Below are 17,037 nucleotides of genomic sequence, written 5' to 3'. Positions count from 1 at the left end.
TGGGACTACCAGGAGGACAGCAGAGGCTGAGAGGAGCAGGGGCAGAAGGGTCCAGCCCCACCTGAGGGAGGACGATGGACATACTGTCTCCTCTCACCCACCCCTGGGGTGGCTCTCGAGGAAGTCCCCTCTGTGTCTGTGTCTTCCTGGGGTACACAAACACACTCAGTGAGAAGTGTACACACACAGGAAGCATGGAGACGTGCAGATAAGGACCACCCAGACACACCTGAGCAAAGGGTGCGGGCTCATGGAGAGGCTCACAAAGACACACACTCAGGGCCACCCTAGATGTCCACCCAGGACGAACTGTCACATGATGGGCACATGCACACACAGATCCACACTCAGGAACATCCAAAGGTGCAAACTCACACAGAAACAGATCCAGAATACAGATACTCCAACAAGGACACACATTCCCACACACACCACAGGCACAGAGGCACATGGATTACATGGATTTCCACAACTGACACACACCCTTTCACTGACAGATGCACAAACACACACACACATATACAGAGAAGGGCACAAAGATACACACAACAGCCACACAGGGGAAAACAAAACACAATCAGTATACTCATAGACTCAGAAACTCAGACAGAGACAGCCACACAGATTACACAACTGCACACAGACACACACACGCACAGTCCTTTGGTGCCACAGGACAGACAGACAGACCCGGCACTCCCAACAGAGGCCACTGCAGGCAAATACGGCTAAAGCTCAGACATGCCCTGCTCCACTGAAGCTGTCCTTTCCTGGGTCCAAATTCATGCTCTGCCCAAGGCGCTGAGAGTGGCCAGGGCAAGGTGGCTTTGAGAAGAGCCTCTGGGCCCGAGGTTGGGGCTCAAACCCTGTTAGGGGCCCTTAGAGTAGGGGTGGGGTGGGGGGTCCTATGAAGCCTGGTAGATGAATGGGTCAAGGAAGGCCACAGGAACTGTTGTTCATTTTCATAGGTGTTGTGATGATTAATTTTGTGTGTCAATCTTACCTGTGTGTGTAAATGTAAGGAAAGGCAAGGGGACTGTCCTAGAGGATCAACAGAGGAAATGCCCAGTTAATAATGAAAGCATATCCCAGACAGGAGTAACATTACAAATAATGGGACCTTCAGAACACTACATTGCGCTCATGCCTACCCTCTACACAGATCAAGAGGCGATTGTTCCAACAGAAGAAACTGCAAAAGGTGTGCGGCAGGGTGGTATCCTTTTACCTTACTTATACAATCTGCACACTAAACAAATAATCTTAGAAGCTGGACTATATGCAGAAGACAGCATCAGGATGGGAGGAATACTCATTAACAAACTCAACTGACACAACCTTGCTTGCAGAAAATGAAGACGACTTGAAGCACTTGCTGATGAAGTTAAACACAGAGCCTTCCGTATAGATGACACCTGAATGTGAAGAAGAGAAAAATACTCACACCTGAACTAATAAACAACGTCATGATAAATGGCAACGAAACTGAAGTTTTCAAGGATTTCACCCTACTTGGATCAACAATCAACATCCATGCAAGCAGCAGTCAAGAAATCAAAAAATGTATTGCATTGGGCAAATCTGCTGCACACGACCTCTTTAAAGTTTCAAACACTGAAAAGTTACTTTGATGACTAAGATGCCCCTGGCCTAAGCCATGGTCTTTTCAATCACCTCATATACATGGGAAACTTGGACAATGAAAAAGGAAGGCAGAAGAAGAACTGATGCACTTAAATTGTGGTGTTGGCAAAAAATATTGAATATACTGTGGAGTGCCAGAAGAACAAACAAGTCAGTCTTAGAAGAAATACAAGCAGGAGGCTCCTTAGAAATGAAGATGTCAAGATCTACTTTGTTTTGCTTATTTTGGACGTGTCATTTTTTTTTTTTAATCAGGAAAGACCCATCGCTAGAGAAGGACACCGTGTTTGGTAACATAAAGAGGCCACAAAAACAAGGGAAACCCCCAAGGAGATGGACTGACACGACAGCCACAACGATGGACTTCATTATGTCATATAAAGTTGCTGTGAGTCGGAATGGACTCCATGGCAAATAACAACAACAACCTTTCAAAATACAGCACAGAGTAGAACTGCCCCACAGGGTTTCCAAGGAGTGCCTGGTGGATTTGAACTGCTGACACTTTGGTTAGCAGCTGCAGCTCTTAACTACTACGCCACTAGGCTTTCCTTAAAATATACAACAAATGATACATCACCTTCTTTTTAATTAAATGAGCAGATAGGATATTCTCATGTTTATTCTAAAAACTGCATTATAAACATATAAGGATATTCAATGGATGTCGAGCTCAGATGTATGGTGATCAGGGCAATGCCCATACAAATTCACATATTATCCCAATAAAATATACATAAAATACCAAAGGGAGAAAGTGCCTCTGCTCAAAATGAAAAGCATATTTGTGCAAATAGATTACAACCTTTTATGCAACTCCTGAATGTGGGATGATATTTTAAACCAAGTGGAAAGAGTCAATAAAGCCGTCCAATAAGAAATCCAGACTGTGTATCAAGCTCCATGCCTATTACAAGGCCTAGCCCCTTGCTTACGGCAAATGAGAAAAAGTAACTTTGAAAGCATGTTCGGTAAATGTAAAACTTTAACAAGACATATGAGTACATTTCTGAATTTGAAAATAAAGAAAAGTAAAGGAATGGGACATGTATGACTCACTGGATCCAACTATCAATTATTATGAGAATAGATTTATTTTAAACAGGACATTATGGACATCCTGATTTCACCTTTGAAGTGAAGATATAAAAAAATTCAGTTTTCAAATCTTGACTTTTTAATAGAAAAAATGTATTTTCAATGAAAACATCCAAATTGCAGTCATTCGATTGGCTCTTAAATATTCTAGCAAATTATATCTTGTAGAAGATTCATCTTATAGAGTTTTAAGCTGTGTAAAATATCAATAGTTGGTACTAAAAAATACATTAATGTTCTTAGTTCATCTACATCTGACTCATGAATTGTGCTTAGTACAATATTATCCCAACTTGGAATGAGCCTTGGTAATTTTTTTTAAAACATTAATGATCCCAAAGGATCCTATGAAAGATGGTTCAGAAAGCTGAAATTTAAAATTCTTTGAGGTCATCAAAATCGACAAACACAATTATCTCCATTGAAAATGAGACAAACTAAGAATTACAGTTTTAAAATATTATTGATGACTATGCTTGCGTGGCAGCCCTGGTGGCACAGTGGCTAAGAACTAGGCTTCTAACCAAAAGGATGGCAGTTCCAACCCACCAGTCACTCCTTGGAAAGCCCAGGGGGCAGTTCTACTCTGACCCGTAGGGTCGCTGTAGGTTTGACGCAACAGCAACGTTTCTGTTATTGCTGTTTTAATGCTCTCATGAGAATTTCCATTGCCTTCTTGCCTGCATGGTTTTGCTGAGTAGTCCGAGCTTATTCTTTTTGGCTCTCCTTTTTTTTTTTTTTTGTAGGTGACTTTTCATTTATCCCTAGCTGCTCTTATAATTCTCTTTATCTTTGGTTTTGGCTAATTTGATTATAATATGTCTTGGTGACTTTCTTTTAACATCTACCTTATGTGGAGTTCGACGAGCATCTTTGATAGGTATCTTTTCATCTTTTACAATATCAGGGAAGTTTTCTGCCAACAAATCTTCAACAATTCTCTCTGTATTTTCTGTTATCCCTCCCTGGTCTGGTACTCCAATCACTCAGAGGTTATTTCTCTTGATAGAATCCCACATGATTCTTAAGTTTTCTTCATGTTTTTAAATTATTTTATCTGATTTTGCTTCAAATATATTAGTGCCAAGTGCTTTATCTTCAAGTTCAGGAATTCTGCCTTCCAGTTATTCAGTTCTGCTCCTCTGACTTTCTATTGCATTTACTTCTGTAGTTTTATTGTTAATCTTCCAGATTTCTGATTGCTTTCTGCTATGGATTTCTCCAGCTTATTAAATTTTTCATTATGTTTCTGAAAAATCTTTTTAATTTCTTCAATTGATTTATCTGTGGGTTCCTTGGCTTGTTCTGCATATTGCCTCATTTCCTTCCTGACGTCTTGAAGGGTTCTGTATATTAATCTCTTGTATTCTGCCTCTGATAATTCCAGGAATGCACTTTCACCTAGAAGATCCCTTGACTCTTTGTTTTGAGAGCTTGTTGAGGCAATCATGGTCTGTTTCTTTATGTGACTTGATATTGACTGTTGTCTCTGAGCCATCTATGAGTTATTGTATTAGTTTATTTTATGTTTTTTTTACTGTGTTGTAGCTTCTCGCTTTGTTTTTTATTTTTTTTTTTTTTAAGATTTTTGTTTGTATTTCATGGATAGTGCTGCTGTTCCAACCTTATAATGTAAAACTGCCTGCTTTCCAAATTCCAAAAATTAAAATAGTCCCCCTCTCACCATACTAGCCAGTGCCCTTTGGCTTCTTCAGAACAAGGAAGGGTTAAAGAGTTGTTTAAAGAAGTACAATTTTGATTTTGGGACCTTCCAAATATACAAATCATACTGAAGGGCCAGACACTCATTTTACATAGTTTAAATATTATGCATTAGCCAAATCAAACTATTCCACCACTCTGTTGGAGGGGGAAAAAATCCATACCCATGTAACTACTTCACTCGACAGGATTTGTCTATCAACGATAAGCTTAAACAATTTTCACCTATAATGTATCTAATTTGTTTTTTTAAAATGGAAAAGTCATATAGTTAAAATCGTAAATCAAGTATAATTTGAACCTAATGAACCATGCATCACTGCAGGAGCAAGGGTTAATAAACCAATGTGCTTTGAATTTGTTCAAGTACTGATATTTTTATATATAAAGATTTAGCAAATATAACAGCTATCATGAGAATTGAAAAAAGATTTTTCCCCAAAAATGAAAATATTAAAACTAAGTTAAAATACATAAAGGAGTTAGTGTTCCACACAGCATAAAATTTGACAAATCAAGTTTACATGTCTCAGCTGACCATGTGTGAAAATGCAAAGCAGGTATAAAAACCAATATTATGTCCAATATTTAAACTCACTTTGTAATTGAGGGAACATCTAAATCCTTAATTAAAAAACACAAATGAAGTGAAAGCTTTAAACTGGTACACACTGTTCACACCTATATTTCAAGTTTGGAAATGCTTATTTGCAAGCAGCAATACAAAAGTATTTATGAAGAATGCAAAATCTCTAAAAATTATGAAAACATCCCTGATACCAATACATTTCTAAATACAAAACTGACTGCCATATTTGTTACTTCTGTGTAGCAAGAGAAGTTCATTTTCAAAGCAGATGAAATTCACTCTTTAGGTGTGAATGGTATGAATGAGTCTTTTTTTTTTTTTTTTTATTTCTTAGTTGTTTGGGATCCTTAAGCATGCAAAGCCTCAGAGAGGAGGGTCCACAAAGGAACCAGGGTTGTCTTATGGCACCCAGTTAGGCCAGAGCTGGAATGCCTCTGGGTCGTCTACATCAGGGGCAGAAGCACTTGACTTGTCAGTCCTGCTGCCATGATTGGGATGCCCACCACACCCACGTCCACCTCTTCCTCCCCTGCCACCACGTCCTGGACGGCCAAGGTCTCCAAGGTTGATCTCCAGCTGGGATGATACATCATTTGCTGGCTTCCGGAAATGATGATCCATGACCGAATCTTCAGCATGAGCCTTTTCACTCTTTGACTTGTGAAGAACAAATCCCTTCTTCCACTGCCCATCAGCACCTTCATTTGGTTTTCGGATATTAAATTCTACTTTTGCCCGGTCCTTATCTTGAATAGCCTTCCACTCATCCAATGTCATCTCTTTTGGACCCTCTTTTTTTTACCTTTGACTTCGTTCTCCTTATTCTCAGTGTCTGCCACTGGATGTTCTTCACCTTCAGGTGCTTCTTCAGTCACATTCGAATGATCCAAGTCAGTTAATTCATCTTCGATAGTCTCCAGTTGTGAGATTTGCTACCTCCCTGTTTCTCTTCCTGTTTCAGGCCAGATCTATCACTTCCACTATGCCTATCAAATTCACAATTGCCACGAGAATCAAATCCATCTCCTCGGCCCATTCCATGTCCACGGCCTCCTCGACCTCTTCCAGGACCACCACGGCCCCGAATAGGCCAATCAATGATTGGTCTATCAAATGAAAATTCTCCTCCTTTACCCTTTTCTTCAAGTGGTTTTTCAAATCGTCTTTCCCGAGGTAGTCACCTTTCTGGTCTTCTATCAGTTATTTTCCCTTCACCCTGAAGTTGCTGATCAGGTCCTCTTCCAACACGTCTAATTCCTTCTTTCTTAAGCGCCACGGGTGGCTGCGTCTCCTCTTTCTTGTCAACCACACCAGCACTGGGAGGCAGTGGGTTCTTGCGGTCTTTCCGGGACTCTTTACTCAACTGTTTGCCTGCCTCATAGGAGTTGGTCTGGGGTGCGCTCTTGGCCAGAGGGCCCCCAACACTGCCTCCGCCAGCTTCTTTTTTCTTGTTCTCCACCACCTTCAACACCTCGAAGGGATCTGATTCGTCATCAAATAACTGGTCGAATCGGCTGGCGACCACGCAGCAGAAGCCTTCCTGTACGTGCCCAGGCATGATGGTGGCTGGGCGGCGCATGCCTCCACGGATTGCAGCGGGCCGCGCTGAGCCAAGAGTGCCTGTTTCAGCACTTCCCACAAGATGGCCTTTGTTTTGTTTTGATATGCCCAAATGAGTTGGTTGACGGAGCTAATTTGATTATTTTCGCCTTTGGAGCTCTGACATCCTTTCCCCAGATGGCTAGAGCTGTTATCAGGTGTATCAGTCTAGGAGTCCATTCACTTTTCTTGTATGAATTCAGCTCAGATGTCCAGGTAGCTGATCATTAAGTGTATGGTACAGGCTCTGTCCTATACTCTTAGAGGGGCAGGGGTGATTGGTGTAGGTAATGGTATCTGGTTGCAGCAGGGGGTCAGACTCTGAACAAGGCAGGGGGCTGAGAATCGTCCCCCATGTGTCTCTGAGGAAAGCAGACAGACCATGGGCACCCAGTGTTTTTCGTTGTAAGGACTGGGAGGTACCAGTTATCCTTGGACCCCTGTTGTGGGTGGCTGGGTGAACTGAGTGCAGCCACCAGTCCTTACGCCCATGATGTGGGTTGGTGAGGACCCTGTTTAACAGGCAAAGCAATGTCAAACATCAAACACCCACCTCTCCACTGCACAGCTGAAACGGTTGGAGTCTGCCATCAGGGGCCTATTCTCCTAAAATAGGCCCACACAGGTCCATGCAGCGGGGAAAGGTACTCAAAGTCCATGGACCATCTATGCCTGGACAGGAGACACGTCTGTCCTGAGCTCCCCCAGTTAGTGGAGCTGGAAAATTCTTTTCCCCCAATTTCAACTTTATTCCATCTGCAAGGCCGGGAGGATGGCTCTAGGCACTCAACAGGGCCTATCTCAGGCCCAAAGAAGTCAGCCAGTGAAGCTGGTGTGGGAGTAGGCAGGGGTGGGGACGCGGTGAAATATATACAAGTACTTAGCTTTTGCCAAGAGCGCCATTCTTCTCTTGTTCCGGAGGTGTGACTAGGCTGTGTGGCTGGCTGCTTCTCCCTGAGGAAACTGTGGCCGAACACTAGTGCCAGCATGCCACCACCGCTCCCAGGAATGGTGCCTGAGGGCTCTCCACGATGCAGGTCTGGTAAGTCCTCTCTGCTTCTGAACCGTCTCTTCCTCCCCCTGCCTCTCAGTTTGTTTTCTAAGCTTGCCTTTGATGCTCCGGGCACCTAGCTTGTCATAAATGTACTCATTTCACTTGTTTTTTCGGGTCTTTGTTGTAAAGAGGGCCCACCAGAAGCGTCTGTCTATTCTGCCATCTTGGCTCTGCCTCCTGATGCTGATAGAGAGCTGGTGGAGTGGAAGGTGCCAGGTGATGACACCCACATCTTTTTGTTACAGCTTCTATATTTTGAAGTGCTTTGGTCTGTTCTACAAGAATATTTTTAAAAATTTAACTGTTTCTATTCAGCAGAATCAGAGGGCTGCAGGAGAGACCTTCATTGCCCAGGACGATTGGTCACACACTGCCCAATAAACTCCCTCCATCAGCACACATGGGGAGTGAGCCAAGTACTTTACCAGGATGTCTTCCCAGGCCTTGGTTGGATCCTTCACCATACACTCCACCACGTCCTCCCAGGTGTGTTCCTTGACCTCAGTCAGACCCTCTACCAACTCCTCCCAGCTGTGTTCCTGGACCTCTGCAGACTCTGGACTTCCTCCTCCCAGATGTGCTGAGGACCTTGTTCAGACCTTCCCCCTCGTCTTCCCCACTGTGTTCCTGGACCTAGGCTAGACTCTCCTTCCACTCCTCCCAGCTGTGTTTCTGGATCTTGGCCATACCCTCTACCTTTTCCTCCCACCTGAGTTCCTGGACCTTGGCCAGACCCTCTCCCTCCTCCTCTGAGTTGTGTTCCTGGAACTTGGATAGGCTATCCTGCTCTTCATCCCAACTGTGTTCCTGGAACTTGGAAAGACCCTCCACCTCCTCCCAGCTGTGCTCCTGGACCTAGGCCAGACCATCCATCTCTTCCTCTCAGCTGTGCCTGGACTTCTGCCAGGCCCTTACCATTTCTCCTATCAGCTGTGCCCTAGGACCTTGCTCAAGCCCTAGTCTTCCTCCCAACTGTGTTCCTAGAACTTGGAAGGACCCTTCACCTCCTCCCACCAGCTGTGTTCCTGGCCCTTGGCCAAAACCTCCCCCACCTCCTCCCAGCTGTGTTCCTGGACCTTAACCATATAGTCCATCTTCTCCTCCCAGCTGTGTTACTGGACCTAGGCCGCACCCTCCCCCTCCTCCTCCCAGCTGTCTTTCTGGACCTCTGCCAGACTCTTCCCCTTTACCCCCCAACTGTGTTCCTGGGCCTTGATTCCCCTCCCAAACACAGCTGGAGTCCCCACTCCCTAATTTGCCCACAGGGAAGGGGCCCCCCCTCCCCCACATGGCTGGCATCACACTCTACCACATGACTGGTGCTCTACTTTGCTACCCAGCTCTTGTCCACCTTCCCCACCCAACTGGCCATGTGGGTCTCATCAGCAGCCTCCTCCACATACTCCCAGGCTGAAATGTCCACGACCTCAACCACCTTTATGCTTCCGGTCTCTGAAGAGCATTACAGAGTTGCCAGAGTCTCCTCTTCCAATACCCTGATCACTAGAGAAAATCAGTTATCAACCAAAATTAATCACATTTAAAGAAGAATCTTATAACTGGTATCTGGCATAACTTCATTAGATGTAAGATAAGTACACACCGAGTCTACACTGATATTTGTTTACTCAACAAAGCTTTATTGAGCACCTGCTGTCTGCTATGACAACAATACACTTGATCCTTGGCCACATGGCTTTCAGATGCAAGAGTCTGAAATAAGTGTGTGCAACAATTGTCAAAAGCTCTTCGGGCTGGAGTGGATATTAACCTGTCGCCATAGAGTCCATTCCGACTCACAGCAACCCCATAGGCCAGAGTAGAACTGTCCCATGGTGTTTCCAAGGAGTGTGGATTTGAACTGTCGACCTCTTCGTTAGCTGGTGACCTCTTCCCCACTGTGCCAACAGGGTTCCAGAGAGGACATCAGGGCCCAAAAAAGTCACCTTTGCAGAAACTAAGGTTGAGTGACATGCCCCTATCTCCCAGTAAGAATGCCCCAAAGTTGTGTTCTTGACTGTATTCTTGAGTCATTCCGCTTATTCACAACCACTTTCATGACTTAAACTGCCCTCTACATACTACTGATTCCCATTTCTATAGTAGGTAAAGACCTCTTTCCCTAAGTTTTCATGTGTCGATATGCTGTCTACAAGAGATGCACTTTAGATCCAATACACAAATGGGTTGAAACTGAAAGGATGGGAAAAAGAAATTCCATGCAAATAGCAACCAAAAGAGTTGGATGGCTGTATTAATATCAGACGAAATAGACTTTAGGTCAAAATCTGTTACAACAGACAAGGACATTACATACTGATAAAAGGGTCAATTCATTAAGAAGATATTACCTAACAACAGAGCCCTAAAACAGATGAAGTAAACATGACAGAACTGAGCGTAGAAATAGTTCTACAGTCATAGTTGTTTCAAAAATGGAACAATGTATTGATGTCTATACAGAACATCAACAGGGAAATAGAGGCTTTGAACAACACTATAAACCAACTAGACCTAGTAGAACTATACAGAACACTCCACCCAACATCAGTAGTACATACATTCTTCTCCAGTGCACAGACTTTAGCATAGAGCATATAGTAGGTTATTGTCTTAGTTATCAAGTGCTATTACAGCAGAAATACCTCAAGTGGGTGGCTTTAACAAATGTATTTTCTCACAGTTTAAGATGCTAGAAGTCTGAATTCAGAGTGCCAGCTATAGGGGAAGACTCTCTGTTGGCTCTAGGAGACGGTCCCTATCACTCTTCAACTTCTCTTTCTTGGTTCTGTGGAGATCTCATGTGGTGTGGCATCTATCTCTGTTTGCCTGCTTACTTGCTCCATCTGCACTTTTATATCACAAAAGAGATTGAGGGAAGGTGGCGCCAAGATGGTGGGCTAGTCAGATGCTTCCTATGTTCCCACTTATAGCAAAGACCTGAAGAAACAATTGAATCAATTATATATGACAATCTAGGAGCCCTGAACACCAAATACAAAGTTGAGGATCTGGACTCAGTGTTACAGGGAGGGAGACACAGTTCAGAAGCACCAAGGATTTGCCAGACCTGATCTGGCCAGCACCCTGGAGCCTAGATCGGCTGGCTCATACTGCCTAAGGCAAGCAGCAGTGCTCGGGATACATTTTCCACACCTGAAGAAACTGAGTGGTGGAGAGTCTGTTCAAGCCTCCAGTACCAGGGAGAAGCAGTGCTGAATCTGTGAACGTTAAGTGGAAGTGTCTAACCTACCACAATGGATAAAAAAATCCCTTCTCCCCTTTGGGAAATACCTCTATCCCACTTACCCCCTCCCCACTCTGGTACAGCCATTGCCTTGCCCCCTGGGCCACAAGTACAACCTGTAGCTCATCCCAAGCCATTCTGCCAGCTGTGGAGAGGGAATAAACTAACAAACAGGAAAAAATAATCTGCCAGCTCCCCTAAACCAGGAACTCAGGGCAGGCACAGCCCCTTTGGCTAGATACAGGCACAAAGGATCCACAGACTTTGAATGCCCTTCACCCCTGCCTAGACCTGTGTGGGGCCATTTCCGCAGCATACGCCCTCATTACCACAGTACAACAGGGTATATACCTGAAGCCTATTTTCAACTGCAAGAGCTAAGGGGGCGTGGCAGATTCGTGACCTCTGACACCACCCTGCCCATAAAGCAGGGTCCTTACCTACCCACATCAGGGGCCTGAGGACTGGTGGCTCCACTCACTCCACCTAGCCACCCGCAACAGGGGTCTGAGAATAAGTGTTGCCTCTCAGTCTCTACAGCCAACAGTACTGGGTGCCTGGATACCAGCTACAAAATTCATCCACTTATGCGCTCTAGGGAACAGGGACGTGACTTCCACCCCGGCGCTCAGTGGCAGCTGTCATCCCCCTAACCTTGTTCAGCACATAACCTCCAACTGCAATCAGATACCTGTGCCTGTTCCAATCACCTCTACGTAGTCCTGCCCTTCTAGGATTGTAGGTGACACCCTGCACCACACACACGATGACCAATGACCTGGACACCTGAGGTGTACCCACACAAGAAAAGTAAATGGACTCCTGGGTTCGCATACCTAGTAAGAGCTCTAACCACCTGGTGATAGGACCTGAGAGCTTCAAAGACGCCAATAATCAAAGTAGCTCACATGACCAGCCTGCTTGGGCATATCAAAACAAAACAAGAAGCTGGGACACAGTAAGCAAATGTAAAATAAATATAATATATTTTTGGTGGTTCGGAGTCAACAGTCAATATAGAAGCATATAAAGAGGCACACCGTGACGGCTTCAGCAAGTGACCAAAACAAAGAACCAAGAAACCTCTTGGAGGAAGAGCGGGTCTTGGAGTTTCTAGGGGTAGAATTCAAAAGATTAATATACAGAGTTCTTTAGGAGATCAGGAAGAAAATTAGAAAAAATGCAGACCAACTCAAGGAACACACAGACAAAGCAATAGACGGACATAAGAAGGTTATACAATAGCATAATGACAAATTTAAGAGGCTGCAAGAATCCACAGAGAGACAGCAAATGGAAACTCAAAAGCCAAGTATTATACATCCAGCAAAACTCTCTCTCGAATATGATGGCAAAATTAGGGCATTTCCAGATTAAAAGAAGTTAGGGGAATTTGTAAAAACCAAACCAAAATTACAAGAAATACTAAAGAGATTCCTCGGGTTAGAAAATTAATAACATCAGAAAACAACTCAAAACTAGAACACGGGACAGAACAACCAAATACCAACCTCGATATGGATGTTACAAAAATAAAGCTGAAACCCTGAAAACAGGGAAACAGGGACATCAATATGTAAAAGATGACAACATTAAATCGAGAAAGAGGGGCTAAAAAATGAAGTCATGGATCTTTGATATGGAGAGGAAGTCAAGGCAATATATAAAGATAAAAGTTTGGTTTAAGCTTAGAAAAATAGGGGTAAATAATAAGGTAACCACACACACACAAAAAAAACTAACAATTCTACACATCAAAATAAAATACAAGAAAAACATAAAGATGCAGGAAAAACAAAATCAACAACAATGAAAATGAGGAAAAGACAATATATAGAGATAAAATACTCAGCACAAAAAATTAAGTGGGAAAAAGGAACTGTCAACAACACACAAAAAAGATATCAACATGACAGCACTAAACTCATAAAAAAAACTCATACCTACCCATAATTCTGCTGAATGTAAATGGACTAAATGTGCTAATAATGAGATAGAGAGTGGCAGAATGGATAAAAAACACTATCCATCTATATGCTGCCTACAAGAGACACACATTAGCCTTAAAGACACAAACAAACTAAAACTCAAAGGATGGAAAAAATACATCAACCAACAACAATCAAAAAAGAGCAGGGGTGGCAATATTAATTTCTGACAAAATAGACTTTAAATCCACCACAAAGGATTAGGAAGGACACTATATAATGATTAAAGGATCAATATACCAGGTGGACATAACCATAATAAATATTTATGGGCCCAATGACAGGGCTTCAAAATACATAAAACAAACTCTAACAGCATTGAAAAGAGACTTAGCTCCACAATAATAGTAAGAGACTTCAATACACCACTTTCGGTGAAGGACAGGATATCCAGGAAGAAACGCAGTAAAGACACGGACGATCTAAATACCACAACCAACCAACTTGACCTCGTAGACATATACAAAACATTCCATCCAACAGCAGCCAAGTATACTTTCTTTTGCAACACACATGGAACACTCTCTAGGGTAGACCACATACTAGGCCACAAAAGCAAGCCTTAACAGAATCCAAAATATTGAAATATTACTAAATCTTCTCTGACCGTAAAGCCATAAAAGTAGAAATGAAAAACAGAAAAAGCAAAGAAAAAAATTAAATACATGGAAACTGAACAACACCTTGGTGAAAAACTACTGGGTTATAGAAGAAATTATGGACAGAACAAAGATATTCACGGAATCAAATGAGAACGAAAACACATCCAACCAGAACCTTTGGGACATAGCAAAAGCAGTGCTCAGAGGTCATTTTTGCAGTAAATGTACAGATCCAAAAAGAAGAAAGGGCCAAAATCAAAACATTTACCGTACAACTTGAACAAATAGAGAGACAGCAGTAAAAGAATCCTTTGGGCACCAGAAGAAAGGAAATAATAAAAATTAGAGCAGAAATAAATGAAATAGAGAACAGAGAAACAATTGAAAGAGTTAACAAGACTGAAAGCTGGTTCTTTGAAAAGATCAACAAAATCAATAAACCACTGGCCAGACTGACAAAAGAAAAACAGCAGATGAAGCAATTAACCCGAATAAGAAATGAGATGGGCAATATCAAAACAGAAACCTACTGAAATTTAAAGAATCATATCAGATGACTATGAAAATTTGTATTCTAACAAATTTGAAAACCTAGAAGAAATGGACAAATGTCTACAACACATTACCTACCTAAACTATCACAGACATAGGTAGAACAACAAAACAAACTTATAAGAAAAGAAGAGATTGAAGAGGTAATTTAAAATCTCCCAAGGGAAAAAAATAGCCCTGGCCCTGAGGGCTTCACTGGAGAATTCTATCAAACTTTCAGAGAAGAGTTAACACCAGTACTACTAAAGTTATGTCAGAGCATAGAAAAGGATGGAATACTCCCGAACTCATTCTATGAAGCCAGCGTAACCCTGATACCAAAAACAGGGAAAGCCACAAGAAAATTACAGACCAATATCCCCCATGAACTTAGATGCGAAAACCCTCAACAAATTCTAGCCAATAGAATTCAACAATATATCAAAAAAAAAAATTCACCATGACCAAGTGGAATTCATGCCAGACATGCAGGTATGCTTCAACATTAGAGAAACAATCAATGTTATCCATCACATAAATAAAACAAAAGATAAGAGCCACTTGATATTATCAATTGATGTAGAAACGGTATTTGACAAAGTCCAACGCCCATTCATGATAAAAACTCTTAACAAAATAGAAATAGAAAGCAAATTCCTCAACATAATAAAGGGCATTTACACAAAGCCAACAGCCAACATCATAGTAGACAGAGTCTGAAAGCATTGCCCTTCAGAATGGGAACCACACAAAGATGTCCTTTACCACCATTCTTATTCAACGTTTTGCTGGAGGTCCGAGCCAGAGCAGTAAGGCAAGAAAAAGAAATAAAGGGCGTCCAAGCTGGTAACAAAGAAGTAAAAGTATCCCTATTCGGTAGGCAGTTCAAATCCACCAGGCGCTCCTTGGAAACTCTATGGGGCAGTTCTACTCTGTCTTATAGGGTCACTATAAGTCGGAATCGACTCGACAGCATTGGGTTTTTTGGGTTCTGGATGATCTTATACCCCCCACACGTCTGTCAGTTTCACCAACATAAACGGTGACTATATACATGGACCTCGCCACGTGGAACACACAGAAATCAAATTGACTACATCTGTGGAAAGAGATGATGGAAAAGCTCAATATCATCACTCAGAACAAGGCCAGGGGCCGACTGTGGAACAGACCATCAATTGCTCATATGCAAGTTCAAGCTGAAACTGAAGAAGATCAGAGCAAGTCCACGAAAGCCAAAATATGACCCTGAGTATATCCCACCTGAATTTAGAGACCATCTGAGGAATAGATTTGATGCATTGAAAACTACTGACCGAAGACCAGATGAGTTGTGGAATGACATCAAAGACATCGTACGTGAAGAAAGCAAGAGGTCATTGAAAAGACAGGAAAGAAAGAAAAGACCAAGATGGATGTCGGAGGAGACTCTGAAACTTGCTCTCCAACGTCGAGCAGCTAAAGCAAAAGGAAGAATTGATGAAGTAAAAGAACTGAACAGAAGATTTCAAAGACATTCGAGAAGACAAAGTAAAGTATTATAATGACATGTACAAAGAGCTGGAGATGGAAAACCAAAAGGGAAGAACACGCCTGGCGTTTCTCAAGCTGAAAGAACTGGAGAAAAAATTTAAACCTCGAGTTGCAATAGGGAAGGATTCTATGGGGAAAATATTAAACGACGCAGGAAGCAAAAAAGAAGATGGAAGGAATACACAGACTCATTATACCAAAAAGAATTAGTCGCTGTTCAACCATTTCAAGAGGTAGCATACGATCAAGAACAGATGGTACTGAAGGAAGAAGTCCAAGCTGCTCTGAAGGCATTGGCGAAAAACAAGGCTCCAGGAATTGATGGAATATCAATTGAGATGTTTCAACAAACAGATGCAGTGCTGGAGGTGCTCACTCGTCTATGCCAAGAAATATGGAAGACAGCTTCCTGGCCAACTGATTGGAAGAGATCCATATTTATGCCTATTCCCCTTTGGGGTTGCCAGGTGAGTGCTAGGACTGGGGCTGAGGAGTAATACAATGCCACCATCAACGTCTACAGTTGCCCTGTTTTGTGAGCTTGCTCTGTGCCTGGGCCTGTGCTAAGCACTTCTCACAACTTCCTCTGTGAGTCTCCTCAACCCCCAATCTGAGATAACCCAGGCCAGAAAGGTTCTCCCTATTGGAACCAGCACCAACATGTGGCCCCATGTGCCCGTTTCCATGGCCAGGGACACTGAGGCCCAAAGGGAAACTCCATGTGGCCCTAGGCTCGGGCTCTGCTGGGCTCCTACTGGGCCTCACACGAGGGTGGGCTCAAAAGTCACTCAGGAGCAATGTCTACACGGTTGGCCCTTGCTTGGTGGCTGTACTCGTTTCCCAGTTACTCCAGCACCTGCTACCATCCAGTGGGTCTGTCGCCTTTGCTACTGACATACTGTCTGCTATTGGTGCTACCACTGCCCGACCTCCTAGGCACCATGGTGAGTGAGGGACAAGGGCTCTCTGGGCATCCAGGAGCCCCAAGGACTCCCCCAGTCCTCCCCAGGTGTGCTGCCCAATCACCCCTAACCAGGCCCCAGGAGCCCTCTCCCTCGGATTTCCCTAGAGATCTCTGCTACCCAAACCTTTGCCAGGGATCCAGAACTGCCCCAACTCTCCCACCAACCCCCAGCTACTCACACCACCCCAGGGACACAGAGCCCTACAGACCCCCAGGCCTCCCTAGGGACACCCACACAATCACCCCTCCCAGGAACCCAAGACTCCCCCAACCCCACCCCCGATCCTCTCGCACTCAGTATAACTCTCTGCAACTACCCCCTGTTTGGGGGGTCCTATGAACTGACCCTTCACTCCTTCCATCCTTGGGGCCTGAGGTGGGACCACCAGGAGCACACCAGAGGCTGATGGATCAGCGACAGAAGGGCCCAGCCACACCTGAGGGAGGAGGATGGACAAACTGTCTC

At 43.5% G+C, this 17,037-nt stretch overlaps 1 pseudogene; it reads right to left on the bottom strand.

The window, feature by feature from the left end:
* Nucleotides 1–5,339: 5,339 nt before the first annotated feature.
* Nucleotides 5,340–6,611, bottom strand: LOC126086661 (plasminogen activator inhibitor 1 RNA-binding protein-like; annotated as a pseudogene).
* Nucleotides 6,612–17,037: the final 10,426 nt, after the last annotated feature.

The sequence above is a fragment of the Elephas maximus genome, chromosome 12 (genome assembly GCF_024166365.1).
Source record: "Elephas maximus indicus isolate mEleMax1 chromosome 12, mEleMax1 primary haplotype, whole genome shotgun sequence".
NCBI classification, from domain to species: domain Eukaryota; kingdom Metazoa; phylum Chordata; class Mammalia; order Proboscidea; family Elephantidae; genus Elephas; species Elephas maximus.
Note: the sequence above shows the minus strand (reverse complement) of the source record. Positions and strands in the feature narration are given on the sequence as shown.